Source organism: Rhinopithecus roxellana, chromosome 11, assembly GCF_007565055.1.
Source record: "Rhinopithecus roxellana isolate Shanxi Qingling chromosome 11, ASM756505v1, whole genome shotgun sequence".
In the NCBI taxonomy this organism is placed as follows: Eukaryota; Metazoa; Chordata; class Mammalia; order Primates; family Cercopithecidae; genus Rhinopithecus; species Rhinopithecus roxellana.
Genome location: NC_044559.1, coordinates 84,814,495 through 84,836,233, shown reverse-complemented (window position 1 = coordinate 84,836,233; position 21,739 = coordinate 84,814,495).

Here is a 21,739-nt window from a genome sequence, read left to right as displayed (position 1 = left end):
TTAAACTTCAAGGAAATTATAAACTCTTATGCTTTATTGATTTAATTTCTTTTTCCTGTTGCATGTCTGGAAAAACTCTTATGCTTTAAAAGACACTGATAAGGCAACGAAAAGGTAAGTCACAGACTGGGATTTAAAAAAAGTTTTTTTACATCTAATTTAAAAATAAATCAAAAAACAGCATCTAGAACATGTAGAGAAATTTTATGACTAACAAATAAGGCAAGTAACACCATTCAAAAATGACCAAAGGAGTTGTGTAGCCGTTTAGCCAAATAAGTTATGCAAATGGCTAATAAGCATGTGAAAAGATGCTCAACATCATTAGAAACTACAGGAGCACAAATTAAAATCACAAAGTACTAGCGTACATCCACTGAAATAACTATAATTAAAAAGTCTAATAATAGCAAGTACCTGTGGGTATGTGATGAAATGAATTCTCATACATTGTTGGTTGGATTGTAAAATCTTAAAAACAACATGACAATTTCTTTAAAATTTAGAAATGTAGTTACATACAATCTCAAAATTCTACTCCTGAAAATCAACTCAAGATAAATGAAGCATACACCTAAACTTTATTTGTGAGTATTCACCGCAGAATCATTGATTATGATCCCAAACTGAAAATAATCCAAATCTCAATCACTAATGAACAGACAAGATGTGGAATATTCGTAGTGTGGAATGATACTCATCAATAAAAAGGAACAAACTATTAAAACAGTCTACAACATGGATAATCCAGCCAAAAAATAATCCAGCCAAAAAGACTACATATTTTGTGATCCTATTTATTCCAAATTTCTAGGAAAGACATATCTATAGGGACAGAAAGCAGATCAATGGCTTCCAGGGGTGGAAGATGAGAGTGGGATAAACTAAAAGGCAGATGAACAGAAATTTGTGGAGTGATGGAAATCTTCCAAAATTGTATTGTGGGGATGGCTATGAAATGTAAATTTGCCAGAAATCATTGAACTGTATATAGTATTCCTTCCTTGTCTGTGGTTTTACTTTCCATGGTTTCAGTTACCCACGGTATATATCATAAGACATTTTGAGAGAGAAAGAGAGAGAGGCCACATTCACATAATTTTTTAAAAATAAGTTGTTATACATGTTCTATTTTACTAGTAGTTACTGTTAACTTCTTACTGCACTTAATGTACAAATAAATTTTTTTCATAAGTACATATGTATGGGAAAATCATAGTATACCTAGGGTTCAATACTATGCATGATTTCAGTCATCCTCCCCTGGGGTTCTTCAACTATATCCTTCCAGGATAAGGGGAAACTACCATCCTTATAAATGGATGAATTTTATACTATGTAAGTTTTATCTCAGTGAAGCCGTAAAAAGAAGCAAATTTCTGTAAGAAACAACAACAAAAAACAAGCTGGGCGCGGTAGCTCAGACCTGTAATCCCAGCACTTTGAGAGGCAGAGATGGGCAGATCACGAGGTCAGGAGATTGAGACCATCCTGGCCAACATGGTGAAATCCCGTCTCTACTAAAAATACAAAAGTTAGTAGCCGGGCATGGTGGTGCACGCCTGTAATACCAGCTACTTGGTAGGCTGAGGCAGGAGAATCACTTGAACCCGGGAGGCAGAGGTTGCAGTGAGCTGAGATCTCACCACTGCAATCCAGCCTGGGTGACAGAATGAGACTCTGGAAAAAAAAAAAAAGAAAGAAAGAAGGACAGAAAGAAAGACGGAATCAGTTTTGCTTTGACTGTCAGGGAGGAAACTGTAACGGCAGATATTTTTCAAAATTGTCTCTGGTGCTAGCTTTCATGCTTGTACTCCTACGGTGTGCAGTTTCTAATGAGATTCTCTAGAAACGATCAAAGTGTTTGTCACTATGGCATCCAACCATTTTGAACAAACTTTCACTGGACATGCAGCCACCTGCCCAGGAGAGGGGGAGCTAATCCTTACCGTTTTCTAATTTTGGGTGCCAGAGCCTTTTTCCAGAGGGCAATGGATCAATGAATTAATTTGGAAGAGCTTATCTCTAGTTTTTCTACACTAGAGCATAAGAAAAACCTACATTAAATATATAGACATATGCAAATGGAGTGTGGTGAGGATTCAATCATACAGTGACCTTCTAAATTTTAAAGCAGTATGAAAATATACAATGTTATTATTCTGGTATTTTCATTTATTTCTTACAGGCTTTCCAAGAAAAAAATACATAATGAAAAATATAATCATATATATAGACATATGTATATAGGTATACACATATATGTACACACATTTGCATGTATATGCATACATGCTCATACCCACATACATATCCATATACATAGGCCTACATAGATTTGTTTTTATTTTATTTTATTTTATTTTATTTTATGATGGAGTCTCGCTCTTGTCCTCCAGGCTGGAATGCAATGGCCCAATCTCAGCTCACTGCAACCTCCGCCTCCCGGTGTTCAAGTGATTCTCCTGCCTCAGGCTCCCAAGTAGCTGGGATTACAGGCACCTGCCACCATGCCTGGCTAATTTTTGTATTTTTAGTAGAGATGGGGTTTCACTATGTTGGCCAGACTGGTCTCAAACTCCTGAAGTCAACCGACCCAGCCACCTTGGCCTCCCAAAATGCTGGGATTACAGACTTGAGCCACCGTGCTTGTCCCCTGGATGTTATAAATTGAGTTGTATCTTCCTAAAACTTGTATGTTTAAGTCTTAATTTCCAGTACCTCAGAACATGACCTGATTTGGAGATAAGGTTTTTATGGATATGATCAAAATGGGGTCATCTGGCTTGACCCTAATCCAATGTGACTGGCACCCTCATTAAAAGGGAAATTTTGAATACTGAGACACATATGGGGGAAGACAATGTGGAAAGACACAGGGAGAAGACAGCTGACTACCAGCCATGGAAAGAGGCCTGGAACAGGCCCTACCTCACAGCCCTTGAAGGGAACCAATCCTTCCCTCACAAGGAATCAGGACCCTTTGATTTTGGACTTCTGACCTCCAGAACCATGAGACACAGTAAATTTCTATTGTTTAGCTCCTGTGTTGCTTAAGCTGATTTAGAAAACTAATACATTGGCTCATAAGTTCCTTACTATATTTTAAGATCCTGATACATTTAAATTACTTTGGACATACTAATAGATGAAACTACTATACTAGAATATCTAGCATCACACTTAAATCCAAAAGTTCAACTTGATTAGTCACCAATCTTCAAAATAGAGTTTCTGCATATATATGCACATATATGTGTATTGATCATCATCCTTTATGCACTCAATTCCTATTGAGTGTTGACTATATGAGTAAAAGTGCTGTGGCATTATAGATAAAACAGGTATAATGTTATCTATCTGCCTACCTACCTACCTACCTACCTATCTGCCTACCTAGCTATCTATCCATCTATCTAGCTGTCAGCTATCAGTCCTGCCTCCTTATTCTGTATGTAACCTGAATAAGTGGCCTCATGCTTGATTACTTTATTATCCTGACATATCGCAGCCTTCCTTATTTGAGAAAAGAGGTACTTTATGAACATTATTGAATTATTGATCCACCCTCATTTTGAGAAGATCCCATATTCGATGCTCTCTTGTCACATGAATATATCGTCTATCATGTCTTGGTATCTCTTACCAAAGTGTCTTTAAAGACCTCTTTTTAAAGGTCTCATAGATGCTTTAAAAAAAGCATATTGAAAGCGAGCTTATAGACACCTCCACATATCCCTATCTTATCACCATCCATCCAGCAGTTACCATCCATCCATCCATTTCTGAAGCAGAATCTGAAAGTTAAGCTTGGACCCCGTATCTAATGTGTTGTTACATCCAGCAGTTACCTTTCTAAGAAATTCATTTCTTTCTTTCTCTCCTACCAATCCCGACCTTCATTCGAATCCAAGTTAGGCATCACCTTCCCTTTGGACTATTGTGATTTTCTCCTAAATGACCTACTGATAGTCTTTCTCAATCCTTCCAATCTGTTCTTTACATTGCATTCGAAAGGATCTTCTCAAAATCTGATCATGAAACATCCCTGATGGAAACATTCAAAGCTTTCTCTTGCTTTTAGAATAAATATGTAAGTCCCATCACATCCTCTATAGCCTAGATATCTAGTCTGATATCTCTTCCACATCAGTGGACTCAGCTCTCACGAATTGCCCTTGCTCTTCTCAACCAAGTTACGTTGACTTTTCTTTATCTTTCTGTTCTCCGTCCTGTCTAATAAATTCCCACTCATCAGTAATCTTTGGGTCAATTGTCTTCTTTGGGATGTCTTTCCTGATGTTCTTAAATAGATCAAATTCTTCTATTTTAGGCTTTTATATTACCATGGATTTGTTTGTTATGCCACATAACAAATTTAATATTTCATATTTACTTATATAATTATTTTGTGAATATATGTCTCCCTACCAGCATCTAAGCTTCCAGATTTTAGAGATAGTGCATGTTCTCTGTTCAAAACTGATTTATCTGTATCCACTTTCAGTATAGTATGTATTTATATAATGAATAAATGAACACAACAGCTCTCACAATCTCAACCCTTGGAGATCATGACTTGCCAAATTTGAAAAGGAAGTATTCATGTCAGTTTTAATGAATGTCTTTTGCATTAAATTTGAATTGGGGAAAAACATAATCGCAAATGAGATGCCAGGGGTAAACACAGGTATAATACAAATAGACCTCTATGTTTACAAAAATTGGTCATATATTTGAAAAGAATAATTTATAGATCAGTTTATCTTTATTCACAGCTTTTTAAATTGAGAAAGGTCATTTTAGAAGGCAAACATCTTACAGATTTAATGATTTAAAATATGTTTTTATAGATATGATTCAGTCTGCACAAACCAAGCGAATTCCATGAGCTTTTCTCTATGAAATTGTTGCTGTTGATAGCTGTTTGCTTGAAGAAAAAAAATTAAAGAATTAAAACAAAAAGCAACGTATTTGAATTACCACTGTACATCCTTCTAATAAAGCTTCCCTCACTAGACTCAGAGCTTCTTACGAGAATGACTCTTTTCTGTTCATTGTGTTTTACTACTAGCACCATGTCAAAAACTCATCATTAGAGATGGGCGCTTTTTTTGTTTGTTTTGTTTTTTACGGGGTCTCCCTCCGTCTTCCAGGCTGGGGCGCGGTGGTGTGATCTCGGTTCGCTGCAAGCTCCGCCTCCCGGGTTCACGCCATTCTCCTGCCTCAGCCTCCCCAGTAGCTGGGACTACAGGTGCCCGCCACCACGCCCGGCTAATTTTCTGTATTTTTAGTAGAGACGAGGTTTCACCGTGTTAGCCAGGATGGTCTCGATCTCCTGACCTTGTGATCCGCCCACTTGAGATGGGTTTTTTAAGACATTATGTGTATTTAAAACCTCATCATACTCAGTCATAGTGAGAATATACAAGATATAGCTTTGTCGACTACTGCTAATAAAATATAAATGCACCTAATATTTTCGCAGAAAAATTGGCCAATATTTCAAAAACCTTTAAGGTTGGAGTATACTAAGACCCATGATTTCCACTTCTAGAAATAATTATTTGAAGATCTCAGAAAGTAAACAAAGCTACAAGTACATGAGATTACATTGTACCATATTTTATAAAAGCTTAGCATTTAAAATATTCCTGAGGCAAAGGGCTGTTAATACAAATTACATTACATCTATTTAACTGAATACTAATAAGCTCTTAAATAGGTTCAACTGTTAACTCTCAACTCTATATGGATATCTAACATGCATCACAAACCTCTTAGGATTAAAATAAAATTATTGATCCCAGCCTCTACAATTCTGTTCTTCTTCTACTTTTCTTCTATTTCAGGAACAGATATCACTGTTCTTCCAATCAATCATGAGACCAAATATCTACAGTGATGTTATTTAATATGATAACCACTAGGCACACGTGGCTCTTGAGCCCTTGAAATGTGTGTGGTTCACCCAAATTAAGATGTATTGTAAGTATAAAACACAAACCAGGTTTCAAAGGGTTAGCACAAAAAAATTTTAAATAATGTAGCATAGCTTATTAATTTTGTATTAATTACATATTGAAATAATATTTTGAGTACGATGAATAAAATGCATCATTAAAATTAATTTCTCTTGTTCCTTTTGCTTTTTTAAACCGGCTACTAGAAAACAAATTACATATGTGCCTTACACCTTTTTCGATTGGACTGTGTTGATCTAGAGCTGATATTAATTCTTCTTATTTCCTTGGATACCACCCCAATTCCCAGCCATTGGCAGACCCTGTTTCATCATTCTCCGACACCTACTGTAAGCCTCCCTGTCTCCCTGACAGTTTTCACAGTCCGGAAACCTATGATCTCTGCCCTGGCCACTGCGAGAGCCTGCTACCTGATCTCTGTGCTTCTCCTCCAGCCTCTGTCTGGTAAAATCTGCACCCAGAAGCCAGAATGATCTTTCTTTAAAAATATTAATCAAAACATAGCACTGTGGCTCATGTCTGTAATGCCAGCATTTCAGCTGAGGCTGAGGCAGGAGGATCACTTGAGGCCCAGAGTTTGAGACCCGCTTGAGTAACACAGCAAGACTTCAGCCTCTGCAATTTTCATTATTATTATTATTAGCCAGACGTGGTGGTACTTACCTGCAGGCCTAGCTACTTGGGAGGCTGAGGCGGGAGGATCATTTGAGCCCAGGAGTTCAAGGCTGTAGTGAGCCATGATCGTGCCACTGCACTCCAGCCTGGGCAACAGACAGAGATCCTGTCTCTAAATAAATAAATAAATAAATAAATAAATAAATAAATAAATAATTTAAACAAACAGGTAAAGGGCATGGCACTTGTATAACTTCCTATAATACTGAAGATAAACTCTGAATTTGTTTACTTGGGATTCAAAACCTTACAAATTTTGGCACCTAAAAATCTCTCATCCCTTTGTATGTAATACTCTCTCCACCCACCCCACACCCTTTTTCCTGTTACGCCAACATTCCAAGGCCTTGGGACATTTCACCTCAATGTTTTCTCTGTCTGGAATTCTATCTGCATTTCACAAATAGGATCTGCCAACATAACTCTTTCTTCTTGTCATTCAAAACTTACAATTCAAATATTATGGATTCAGATTTTTTTTTTTTTTGACAACTCAAACCAATCGTTCTCTATTCCATCACTGTAAATTATTTTTCTGCCTTACATGAATCAACATCTGATATTTTCTTATTTGTGCGTGTATTTATTGTGTTTAATTTATCACTAGAATGCAAGCTCCCTGGGAACAATTACCTGCTGCCTATCTAGGTATCTGCTGTGTCTAGAACAACACCCGACACACAACAGGAGTATTATAGACAGTGCTTGGGAAAGAAATGAATACACTAATTAGTTAAGAATATTGTGGCTAATTAATGTTTATTGGCACAAAGTTGACGTTAAATGTAAAAAGGTTTATAAAATCTATTGCACTGGGTTCCTTCATGTTTGAAAATAATACATACGTATGTGTGTGCATGTATGAGAAAAAAATAGGAAGAGAGGAAAGGAAGAAGAAATACAGGAAAATTATACATACATCAAAGTGGGGGCAAAAGTGGTTATCCCTGAATGGTGAGTTAACACGATCTTTATTTTCTTTTTTAAACGCTACTGGTCTTTCTCATTTCAGGAGGGTAGGAGCTTTTAAGAAAATGTATACATTGCTTTTATAGTTACAAGAACAAAATTTTAACAAAAAAAATACTTACAGATAAATTATCTCTAGTCTCAACTTCACAATTTCTTCCCAGAACTTAATAATATAATTACTCACTAGATCATAAGGCCTCTGTTTAGTAAACACACATGCACGTGCGCGCGCGCACGCACACACACACACACACACACACCCCCCAGAGTCTTACTTTTCAATAAAAATTTAGAAAAGTAAGTTGTAACATACCTTTTATTTCATTTGCACTGTATCAATTTAACATATTGTACAAAGGACTCCAAGAAATAGGGTAGGATCTCACAAAATAATCCCTGATCAGAGATAATTTAATTCTGATTTGATCTTTTCTCAATTAGCAACATACTCATTTTAGACATTTTAGATATTATCCATTAATCCAAATATTATTGTGTAGAAAAGCACCATATCTAATGGGTCAGATCAAGCTTGGCTTCCATCAGTCCTGGTGTTACATAATTTGTTATGATTATGAGAAACAGATAAATGGTTTTAAAAAGTTATGCTGTCATTGTTAAACAATGTATCATTCTATTATTATAGTCATAAGAAAAGCATGTGAAAGTCAACACAAAAATAATATAATAATGGAAAAAAGAACATAATATTAAACAGCAACTAGGATATTTTGAACTCAAAGTAAGCTAAAATTCTTTGCCTCACAAATAAGCTATTGGTCCAAAACTCATAACATGAAACAATTTTTCAAATGAGAAATAACAGTGAATATTCATTTGAAAATAAAGACAGAATTTAAGCAGGTAGGATTTAATTAACCAAACTGGAACATAGCCAGACCTCTTCAGCTAACATCTCTGCTCATTAATAGATAACATTATTCCTGCCCTGCTAAACCCAATGTCAGGAACAGAAAACATCCTTGCTTCTCTTCCTCATTGGTAAATATCCAAAATTAAATAGGATATTAAAATGCAAGCATTTCAATTAAAAAAATGTGTTTCCCTGTAAAAGGGGTATAGCCACTTTTCCACTATTAAACTGTTACAATTGGGAAGAATTTGTGTCTAGGCAATAATATCATCCTCCACCGTACTTTAAAATATAAAATTGGGCCGGGCGCGGTGGCTCAAACCTGTAATCCCAGCACTTTGGGAGGCCGAGACGGGCGGATCACGAGGTCAGGAGATGGAGACCATCCTGGCTAACACGGTGAAACCCCGTCTCTACTTAAAAATACAAAAAACTAGCGGGGCGAGGTGGCGGCGCCTGTAGTCCCAGCTACTCGGGAGGCTGAGGCAGGAGAATGGCGGGAACCCGGGAGGCGGAGCTTGCAGTGAGCTGAGATCCGGCCACTGCACTCCAGCCTGGGCGGCAGAGCAAGACTCCGTCTCAAAAAAAAAAAAAAAAAAAATTGAGTGATTAGATCTTTAATGCATGCTACAGTGGACTTGTCATGTTTTGGCTAACCGCCTCCTGTTCCTTTCCTTTCCCCAAGTTGCACTCCATATTTCAGGAACTACTTCAGCCCTGGTCCTTCGAATAAAGTGTTTATTGTGGGAATGGTGGTATCCTGGTCCACCATGATGATGCAGTGATAGATGCACAATTCAAGCCAGCTTATTTTCCAGGATTTTTCAAATTTCACGTAGAGGAGTGACCTTTTTCTCTCCAATAGGGAATCTGAAGCTATGGTCCCCATAGAATGCTGGCCCCTATTCTGGCCTCACCTAAGGGTGAGGCAAATTGAAATTCAGATTGTGAAATAGATGCCTTGGGCATCCATCAGAAATGTTTTTAAAGAGAAAGTGTGAATAAGGAAGACTTGAGACTAGAGGACGCTTCATTTGCGTCAGACTCCTTTGGCAAGAGGTGTTACATATTCCAAAAATCAAGTCATGGGAGTTGGCAGTGGTTTCTCATATAGAATAAAGTTTGGGAGATACAGTCCCCTCAGAAACAGGAAGAATATTTATAGACTTAATTAGAACTAATAGCTTGATCTGGGCTTGATAAATTACCTTTCGTCAAAGAGTTCAAATATCCATCATAATAATGATATTTTTTTACTCACAATATTCTTGGGAAGTAAAGGAAGACTCAATATTATTATATATAACAACAATATTGTTATACAGCAATATTATATACTAATATTATATTATATTATAATATCTTTATTACATAATGTTATATATTGTTAATAATAATAATGTTTCTGTGAAAGCAGAAACATCAGCTGGGACCAAGCTGGAGAGACAGGGCCAGGGTGGGTACTTGAAGGTGCAATTCTAATGCCTCTTCAGAGCCACATTTATATCCACCTGCCCAGATCCTGGTGGTTTAATCTATTCCTATAATGCCGTTAAGTGTTCCTGTATCTACTGCATCCCCTTCCTAAAAAGCTACTCTGGGTTTAAATTAACTTGATGTTGTTGATTGCAATAAAAAATTTGTATATCACCTACAAAGGACACAAGAGATGTATAAATAGGTAACAATACACTCATTTCTGTTTTTCAACATATATGGCATCGTGCCTCAGGAGGGAGGCTGGGCAATTGCACTACAGTATTTCATGGGGAAAACATGTGGTACACACAAATAACTGCTTGACTTTTACTTCACTGAAGTTTTGCCCCACGTAACCCTATTTGAGTTACATTAAAGGCCTTGCAAAGGATGCAAACATGTCTTTATTCAGCAATTTTCCCAAATGTAAACAAATCCAACCAAGACTTTTGAGAAATTTGTGCAAGTTTTACATGCACACATACTATGTGAACATGGAACTTACCTTAATATACTTCAGTGAAAGGGTGATTGGATGATCTTAAAATCTTTCTAAAAATTGGCCAGGCATGTTGACTCACGCCTGTAATCCCAGCACTTTGGGAGGCCAAGGTGGGTGGATCACCTGAGGTCAGGAGTTCGAGACTAGCCTGGCCAACATGGTGAAACCCTGTCTCTACTAAAAACACAGAAAATCAGCGGGGCATGGTGGTGTGCGCCTGTACTTCCAGCTACTTGAGAGGTGAGGCAGGAGAATTGCTTGAACCTGGGAGGCAGAGGTTGCAATGAACCAAGCTTGCGCCATTGCACTCCAGCCTGGGCAATAGAGCAAGACTCCATCTCAAATTTATTTTTAATTTAGCATTTGCAAATAGATTTATATCCTGGGAATTATCAAATAATCATGGATTATCTATGAGTAGACTCAATGTGTACGAACTCGTCACACAAAAGTATTTAAGAAGGTTAGGGAAACATTACTAATACGAGAAAAACCTAATTTGGAAGTAGACAAGCATTGTTCATTTATTCAACAAATGTTTATTTTGCCACTGCTAGGTACATACCCAAAAGAAAGGAAATCAGTACATCAAAGAGATATCTATACTCCCTAGTTTGTTGCAACACTATTCACAGTAGCCAAGATTTGGAAGCAAGCTAAGTGTCCATCAACAGAGGAATCGATTAAGAAAACATGGTACTTAGACACAGTGGAGTAGTGTTCAGCCATAAAAAAGAATAAAACCCTGTCATTTGCAACAACATGGATGAAAGTGGAGGTCATTATGTTACATAAAATAAGCCAGGCACAGAAAGACAAACTTTGCGTGTTCTCATGTATTTGTGGGAGCTAAAAGTTAAAAGAACTGGACTCATGGGGATAGAGAGTAGGATGACAGTTACGAGGGGCTGGAAAGGATAGTGGGGGTTGGAGGAGTGGGTATGGTTAGGATAAAAAATAATTTAGAAGAATGAATAAGATCTAGGATTTGGTAGCAAAGCAGGATATTCATAGTCAATGATAACTTAATTGTACATGTTTAACTAACTAAAAGAGTGTAATTGGATGATTTGTAAGACAAAGGATAAATGCTTGAGGGGATGGAGATCCCATTTACCCTGATTTGATCATTACACATTGTATGTCTGTATCAAAATATCTCATGCACCACATAAATATATATACCTAAAAAGTGTATATATGTATATATATTCTGCACCTTCTATATGGCAGATGCTTTCAGAGGCACTAAGTTTTTAGAGGCACAAAGTCTTGCTCTAATGCTATCGTTATCCTGAAGCAGTGCAATGGAAATAAAATGAGACCACACATGCAAGCCACGTTTGTAGTTTTAAATTTGCCTAGTGAGGACATTTCAAGGAGGAAAACGAAGGATTGTACTAAAATGCTGTATTTAACTTGCTATATTTAAGGTACTATAATTTTAATATGTAAACACAATTAAAAAATTTTAATGTAATATTTTACACTCTTTTTCTCACTAAGTATGTAAATTCATTGTATATTTTGTTTGTTCTCGTGTTTTTAAAAATATTTTACTTTTAATTTCTGTGGGTACATAGTAGCTGTATATATTGATGGGGTACATGAGATATTTTGATAGAGGCATACAATGTGTAATAATCATATCATGGAAAATGGAGTAATCATCCCTTTACATGTTTATCCTTGGTGTTACAAACCACCCAATTATATTCCTTTAGGTTATTTTAAGACATACAATTAAATTATTCTTAGTATAGTCACTCTATGATAATATCAAATACCAGGTATTGTTCATTCTTTCTAACAATATTTTGTACCCATTAACCATCCCCACCTTCCTGCCATCCCCTCCTACCCTTTCTAGCCCCTGGGAGCCCATCCTTCTACAATCTATCGTTGTGTATTTTATACTTATTGCACCCTCAGCTGAGACTAGCCACCTTTCATATGTCCACTAGCACAGGTGGCCAGTGGCTGCCATATTGAACAGTGCAGATCCACAGGGTAGTAAAAGCTAAGGCCTTATTAAAGTCCAGGCACCACAAGCCTAGGAGATATCGACTGTGCCCATCTTCTCAATAAAGTGAATTAGGTAAATGGAAATTAACTTCGTTACACTCACACAGTGTCTAAGTGTTCTAAGGGTCTATTCCTATCCAATAAATCACCCCCAAAATGTGATTACCTAAAACAAAAATTTACAATTCTCCCATGCAGTTGTGTGACTTGACCTGACCCGACTAAGAGGTGGATTGAACTCACCCGACTAAGAGGCTCTTTCCTGTGACTGTAGTCCTGTCACTCCAGAACTCGAGTCAGCTGAAGGCCTAATTGGGATGGACAGAGATGCTGGCTGCTTCCCTCCCGTGTCAGGGGTTTCCGCTGGGTCGGTTAGCACAGCTGGGGCCTTGGTAGACACATCTCTCTGTGTGGCTTTCCATTTGGCTAAGTCCAGGCTTCCACACAGCAAGGCAGTGTCATAGTGATTGACCATGTTAGAGATACCTGGATTTCCCAGAGAAAATGTCCCAAGAAGTCCCAGGTGGAACCTGCAAGACTTTTATGACCTAGCCCAAGAAGTCACTGTCATTTTTTATTGCCCAGAGCCAGTCTGCTTTGCTAACAAGACGGAGAATGTGTACTAAGAAGCATGGTTTGTTGAGAATCTGTCTTAGGAGATTAGTTTCCAAAATAAGCAGGAGAGTAAGAATTTAAAGCCAATTAGCCAGGCATCAGAAATTATATGCTTAATAACTGTGGTTATCAAATACTATACAATAACCACTGTATATGTAGAATTTACCATATGATACGGTTTGGCTGCATCCCCACCCAATCTCATCTTGAATTGTAGCTCCCATAATTCCCATGTGTTGTGGGAAGGACCCAGCGGGAGATCACTGAATCATGGAGGCGGTTTCCCCCATACTGTTCTCATAGTAGTGAACAAGTCTCGTGAGATCTGATGGTTTGATAAGAGGTTTCCCCTTTACTTGGTTCTCATTGTCTCTTGCCTGCCACCATGTAAGACATGCCTTTCACCTTCTGCCATGATTGTGAGGCCTCCCCAACCCCGTGGAACTATGAGTCCATTAAACCTCTTTTTCTTTATAAATTTCCCAGTCTCAGTTATGTCTTTATCAGCAGCATGAAAACAGACTAATGCACCACATATCCCACATACATTTTTATTCCCCAATACCTAGTATCGTAGCTGGAACGTGACATGGACTCAGAGGATACTGCCAAATGAATTAAATAGATGTTGATCTACATATTCTGTTTATCTAGCCTCTGGGAACCATCCTTCTACAATCCATCATTGTGTGTTTTATACTTATAGCACCGTCAGCCGAGACTAGCCACCTTTAATATGTCCACTAGCACAGGTGGCCAGTGGCTGCCATATTGAACAGTGCAGGTCTACAGGGTAGTAGAAGCTAGAGTTTATGGGATCATCATTGTGAGATCAGTGTAACAAGAATTCCTAAGGTTTTAATGCATTCAGATCATGACGTTATGTGCCATAAGGAGTATTATAAGGTTTTACGTCCCTTGAAATCAACAACTGGGTCTCATTCTTTTTTGATTTCCCCATACTGAATAGTGCAGTGCTAATCATTTAGTATGCACTTGATAATTATGTTGGATTTAAAAGAGTATAATAGGAAATCTAAACCAGAATCCTACAGGCAAGGAAAGCTGTGGAATATTGATTCAGGCTTCCAGACAAATATATAGGGAGAGCTTAGATTGACAGGAATGGCATTGAATAACAACAGATATTAGCACACCATGTCACCTTTTCTACTGTGTATACACGTTTCGAAATTCATTCTAGCTGCCTAGCTAGAACTAACTGGAAAGATGGTATGATTTACAAAGCTAATAACCTTTTTGCCACGTAGTGTGTGATATGGCACCAGGATTCTAAACACCTATATGATTTGTGCTGCCAAAGGTGACTCAGTGGCCGGGAACTTTTTATTCATTTTACAGTAAACAGGAGGAATTTGTAGATTTATTATTTTCTTCCAAAGATTGACTAAAAACTTACTGCCACTCATCTTAAATAATTATCACCATAAAATATTTATAGGCTAAGACATGTGGATATGCCTTGAGGACTTTCACATGAGGAAAACCTAATAATGTTTAATAGATGCAAATGGTAACATTATATCAACTGAGTATAGCAATAAGGAAAAACTTTAGTGAAAAATTCCCATTTTCCTAGTTATCATCATTATATACAGACTGGATGATTTTTAGACTAATTTCCCCTTTGGAGTTTCATGCTGGAGTGATACATGAAATCCTGATTTGCTTCCTCTTTCTTCCTAATATCTGGATGTTTTCATATTGATTTTCGGTAAAGCACTAGCTAATTCACACAGAAGTTTTTGTGTAGGACCTGAATAACCTTATGCATAGTGCAACGCTGTTACTCATCTTTCACAGACAACTTAATAAGCAACACATGAAAGCACAGAATCTATTCTCACAGAAAACTTTCAACAATTCAAAACAATCACAGCATCTATGCATATTAGGGTATTCCTCATGGTGTTGAGAAACACCGAGTTTACACTTCAAAACATCAGGAACATGCCTGGCATAGAAACCGTAACAAATGTTAGACGTTATTATCATTTTCACCTATATCATTATAATCATGTCTTTAACAAGGTTTCGATTTTTTTCAGTAAAACCGTCATTTGTTTTAATATAGGCATGTTAGTATTTATTACGCTTTCCTTCTTAAAGTACTGTCTGTAGGGTAACACTACTGAATTAGCAAGATGAAGATATCCTATAAGCTTTCATTTTCTAAAGTGTAAATAAGTATGGCTTCAATCATGGTCATTCTTAGTTTGCACTACTGTCTGGAAATGGGCTTTATAGCTAAAGCATATTGGCTCGACATAAGAAAAAAAATCGTAAATGGTTTTTGATGGCTCTTTGCAAAATATAACCAATTATTGATTTGAAATCCTGCTTAGCCACAACAGAATACTCTATAATCAATTACGTATGGGGGTTTAACCTATAGATAGAAGACATGAAAAAGCTGAGTTAATGATTTTTTCAACTGGCCCAATGATATCCCTGGGGGGCAAAATGTAATCTTCAGGACTGTCAGTAATTTCCAATTGTTGCTGCACACTTGCTGTTGGGGGCAGAGCTTCCCAAGGCTGCGCCAACAAGCTGCTCTAGACCGTCACTTATGTTTCTGCAATAAAAGACCAATGCAAGCCATTTTTTTCCTCTCTTTTCCAAATACTACTGATCTTCCTATTTCCATGGTAACCGACTCCTGCTGGCATGATCAAGAAAAAACTGATTTGGGATTTTAATTAATTGCTTAGAAATGGAAATGTAACAGGGACTGGCAGTTCAGCTAAGCACATTTTGCAAAGTGAATAAAAATAGAGTTTCTGAAATACTTGAAATTGTTTCAGTGGCTGTAGCACATCTTTTGCTAGACACCTTAATTTATTCCATTCTCCAAAATAAATCTGCCAAAAGTACTAAGCCATTTTGTCAACACAAATCATTTTGGCAAATGCTTTAATCCCTCTTCTAAACAAAATGCATTGTAATTTTAAAAATCTAACCCATCGGTGTGAACCCACTGGGTCCCATCTAAAAATACCCCTGAGACTTTAGTAGATCATGTTTAAAGGAGTTGTCATCTCCTATTTGTACGGGATAGTCCCTGTTCTTGTTGCCTGCTTAGGAATAAATTTCTTGAACCTCACCATAGCAGTGGCTCCTACCTATTAGAGAAATGAAAGCTTTAAGGTTACATTTTTTTTTTTTTTTTTTTTTTGCAGACGGATTAAGAGCATGGGCTCTGGAGCCAGACTGATAGGTTAAAATCTCGGTGCCTTTATTTACTAGTTGTATTACCTGGAGTAAGTTTCATAACCAATCAGAACTCAAGTTCCTCACAAGTAAAATGGGTCAGCATTTATAAGGTTGCAGTGAGGATTATACATGTTAATAGATGGAAAATCCTACAACAATGCCTAGTGATAGTAACAGATTTAGTAAATATGCTATTATTCTTAAATTTGGATCTTAGCCTATCCGTATGCATACTCTATTTTGAATTTCTTATAATGCTTGGTTTTAAATATTCCTTTTAAAACTACAACACATCAAGAATTTTTTAAAAATCGGTTTTCGTTATGAAGTGTGACCTGTCATTTCTTTAGAGAAATATTAGCTCTTGCTATAAGGTACATAAAACATTGCCATCTAGGGAAAAATAGATTTTTCTTTAATATTTAAAAGTAAAAATTTCTACAATAACAAGAAGAGGAGTGATGCAATTTCAAGGTGTTTCTGGAATAAGCAAAACCCTTGCTTGATTTGCAAGTATTTTAGTTATTCAAAGATAACAAATTCTCATAGGCACAAAGGACGATAATAGTAATTAAATATTATTTATTGATGTAGTTGAAATAATCTGATTCAGCATTCTTTACATACGGTGGCAGGCGCCCGTAATCTCAGCTACTTGGGAGGCTGAGGCATGAGAATCACTTCAACCCAGAAGGCGGAGGTTGCAGTGAGCCGAGATCACACTACCTCTTCCAGCCTGGGAGATAGAGCAAGGCTCTGTCTCAAAAAAAAGAAAAAAATTGCCATGGATTGTATGCATATATATATGTATATGTGTGTGTGTGTGTGTGTGTGTTTGTGTGTGTGTATAAACACATACATATTCTACCATAGGTTTAGATATTTACATAATAAGCCATAAAAGGAAAGATAATATATTCAAAATTACTTGGAAAAATAACTCTAATTAAATACAGCCTTTCTCACTTATTAACTGAGATCCTTGATCAACACTTTTGAGTATGAGTTATTTCACCTTTGCTATCATCACCATTGTTAAACAATAATAAGAACAAACTTATATGGAGCCAGATGCTATAAGGAATAAAACAGGAGAGTGAATATGATGTTGTGCTCACCATAGAAAGGAACCTGAGATCTCTTACTGTAGAAAATAACGTTCACAAACATTACAGGCAACGGAAGCAAGGGAAACAAGATCGGAAAGTATTCAGTGTGAGTCAGGTATGGAACTAACTATTGTTCAAGCATTGGTTTCATTTTTAAAGCCATTTCTCAGAGTAAATTCCCTTCACCAGTGAGCATATTTCTGACCTCAAAGATCAGGGAACTCCTCTGGCTGTACATTCCCACAGCATCCTGTCCTTGCAACTGTGGCGCATTCATCACACTTGTCATTGCCTGTCCAATGTGGCTTTCTCACTAAATTATCTCCACAAGGCTCAAGACAATCTTGTCTAGTTCATTTTGCAACCTGAACATAGTGTCTGGAAGAGAATAGAGATAGAATAAATGTTTATGTAAAATTGAAATTAAATGATTAACTGGTCTCCAAAATCTGTATTAGAGCATAGTCAATCATACAATGCCTCATGAGAAGACACTCTCCCTATAGACCAGCTTCTAGAATAGTGCCTGGTGCATAATAGGCCCTTAAAATACTTGGTGAATGAAGGAATAAATGAATGAACATGAGACATAGAAAAACGTTGTCAGTATTAGAAAACGTAATGCAGGCTATGAAGGGAGAAATAATACATGACAGCCTAGATAAAAAGTAAATTTCTTATTTTCTCCATCCTATCAGTATTGCACTTAATTCTTTTTACCTATAAACATGTGGATTGAGGACATATTCTCGGGCATTAATGGTGACTTGGAAACCATATCACTCTTACGATTGTCCCCTGAGCAATACTTCTTCCCATACACAAGATAACAATAGGGTCAAGAAATTCCATGATTGACTTGTCCTGCCACCTTTGTCTTCCACCACAGCAACTGAATTCGGACTTCTCCTTCACATTATTTATGGATGTCTGTTCCTTTTCTAAAACTATAAACTACTGCTTGAGATGCAACTGCCAACAGCCTCAGTCATGGCAATTTTTTGTTTTGTTTTATTCTTTAATTTTTTTTTTTTTTTTTTTTTTTTTTTTTTTTTTTTTTTTGAGACGGAGTCTTGCTCTGCCGCCCAGGCTGGAGTACAGTGGCCGGCTCTCAGCTCACTGCAAGCTCCGCCTCCCGAGTTCACGCCATTCTCCTGCCTCAGCCTCCCGAGTAGCTGGGACTACAGGCGCCTGCCACCTTGCCCGGCTTAGTTTTTTGTATTTTTTAGTAGAGACGGGGTTTCACCGTATTAGCCAGGATGGTCTCGATCTCCTGACCTCATGATCCGCCCGTCTCGGCCTCCCAAAGTGCTGGGATTACAGGCTTGATGCCCAAGTCTGTGACTAGAGCAGGCATGAAATATGTCATGGGAACAAAGAACAATTTATCTTTATCATAGTAGTAATAATAATGACTAGTGTCTACTCAATGTTACTATGCATTCTCTTATTTAATTCCTAAGACCTTATTCATTCTATTATTCTTTTACACATGAAGTAACTAAGACTTAACAGAGTAATGAGATTCTCCCAACGTCCATAACTAACAAACTGCAGATCTGGAAATTAAACACAACGAAACTGGGTTCAGTCAGGCTCATTGGCTCATACTTGTAATCCCAGCCCTTTGGGAGACCAAGGCAGGCAGGTTGCTCGAGCCCAGGAGTTCAAGACCAGCCCGGGCAACATGGCGAAACCCTGTCTCTATAAAAAGCACAAAAACTAGCCAGGAGTGGTGGCACAGTTTTGTAGCCCTAGCTACTTGGGAGGCTGAGGTGGGATAATTGCTTGACCCCAGGAGGTTGAGGCTGCAGTGAGCCATGATCATGCCACTGCACTCCAGTCTGGGTGACAGAGTCAGACCCTGTCTCAAAAAACAAAACAAAATGAAACAAACAAAACAAAATACACACACAGAGAGAGAGACTTGCTTCAAAGTCCACTCATAACTAATAGACTATGTATTAGTCTGTCCTCATGCTACTGATAAAGATGTACCTGAGACTGTGTAATTTATAAAAGAAAGAGGTTAAATGGACTCATAGTTCCACATGGCTAAAGAGGCCTCACAATCATGGCAAAAGGTGAACGAGAAGCAAAGTTACATCCTATACGGCAGCAGGCAGGGAAGAACTTGTGTAGGGGACTCCCATTTATGAAACCATCAGATCTCATGATACTTATTCACTACCACAAGAACAGTACAGGGGAAAGTGCCCCCATGGTTCAATTATCTCCACCTGGCCCCACCCTTGACATGTAGGGATTATTACAATTTAAGGTGAGATTTGCGTAGGGACACAGCCAAACCATATCAGGCTACATTGCCAGATACAAATGGTAGTTTCCTCTACCTCTCTGCATTTGATTTTCTGTATTTAAGCAGACAATGATGCTAAGTAATAATAATATGCTATGTTATCTTGTATATCATGGAGAAGATGCAGTACATGCATTTTATATAAAAATATAACTGACGCTTCCTGAGCTCCCCATCCTGACTGGTTCTGAGTTCTTCCTAACTAGGTAAAATCACTAAATATAGGCGTTCACATCATACTGAAGCTCTCCTGAATAACTTTTGTTACAATTGTAACCATGAATTCATTTGAGCACTTGATAATATCTTTCTCCCCTATCTATAATATAAGTGCCATGAGGAAGGCATCTGTTTTCGTTTCATTTCCAGCCCTAATGAGAATACAATATTTGGCCCACCGTTGGCACCTGACAAACACTTGGTTGCATGAATGAGTAAACAAGTGAATGGTTGAACCCACAAGATCAACACAAGTGGAATTTTGGATCTTATCCGTATTTTCCCCTATAAGAGTATTTCTCAGAATTTGAGTGCCTTTGCCCTCCCCGCACGTGATGAAGGAAGGGTTGCAATGAGAAATCTTCAGACAATTTTGGCATTAAAGAAGGCATCAACTCTCCCATTTCACAGTCATGATGGGTCTTCTCATCTCAATTTCTCCCACACTTGCTTATTGATACAAGGATATAGGTGGTATATAGTGTTCTTTCTGTTTACCTTATAAAATCTGTATAAGTTTAGGGGTGCAAGTGCAGTTTTGTTACATGGATATATTGCTGGTGAAGTCGGGGCGTCTACTGTATCCATCACTTGAATAACATACGCAACACCTGTTTTGCGGTTATCCCTCATACTGCTCCTACTCTCCCACTCATCTGAGTCTTCTAAGTCCACTCTCTGTGTCCGTGTGTAGGCATTATTTAGCTCTCACTGATAAGTGAGAATATGGAGTGTTTGACTTTCTGTTTCTGAGTTATTTTACTTAAGATAATGGCCTATGGTTCCATCCATGTTGCTGCAAAAGACATCATTTCATTCTTTTTTATGGCTAAAATTATTCCGTGGTGTGTATATACATTTTCTTTATCCAATCACCTGTTAATGGACACTTAGGTTGATTCTGCATCTTTGCCATTGTGAATTGTGCTGCAATACATGTCTAAATGCAGGTATCTTTTTTATATAATTATTTCCTTTAGGTAGAAACCCATTGTTTACCTTTTAAAACTAACTTTATTAAAGTAAAATTAACATGCAAAAAGCTGTCAATGTGTAAAGCATACAATTAGATGTTTTGAAATATGTATACATCCATATAACTGTCACCAAAATTATGTATTGAATGTGTGCATCACCCCAAAATTTCCTCCTGCCCATTTGTAAACTCTCTTCCCACTACTTCCTACCCCACCCCCAGGCAACCACCGATCTGCTTCCCATCATTCAAATTAGTTTGCATTTTCTTTCACTCAATATAATCATTTTGAGATTCTTCAGTGTTGTATATAATAATAATTCATTCTTTTTATCACTAAACAGTATTCAACTGTTTGTGCATTCATCTGTTGATGGACGTTTAGTTTGTTTCCAGTTTCAGCTATTACAAATAAAACTTCCATAAATATTTATGCACAAGTCTTTGTTTGGAAATATACTTTCATTTCTTTTGAGTAAATATCTAGGAATTACAGGGCTAGTATAGACTGTAAGTCTATTTAAGAAATTTCTAAGCTGCTTTCTAATGTGGTTGGACCATTGTTTAAAATCTTAGCATTTTAAAATCTTACTATATTTTACTTTAAATGGTGTTTTTCCAAGATTTACTGTACCCAACTTCTAATATTACTTAGTCTATCATACACTAAAGAAAAATAAAAATGTGTTTTATTTAACCATATAATTAAGTAGTTTTAAATTCCCCAACAGAAGTTTGATGGAACAGATTCA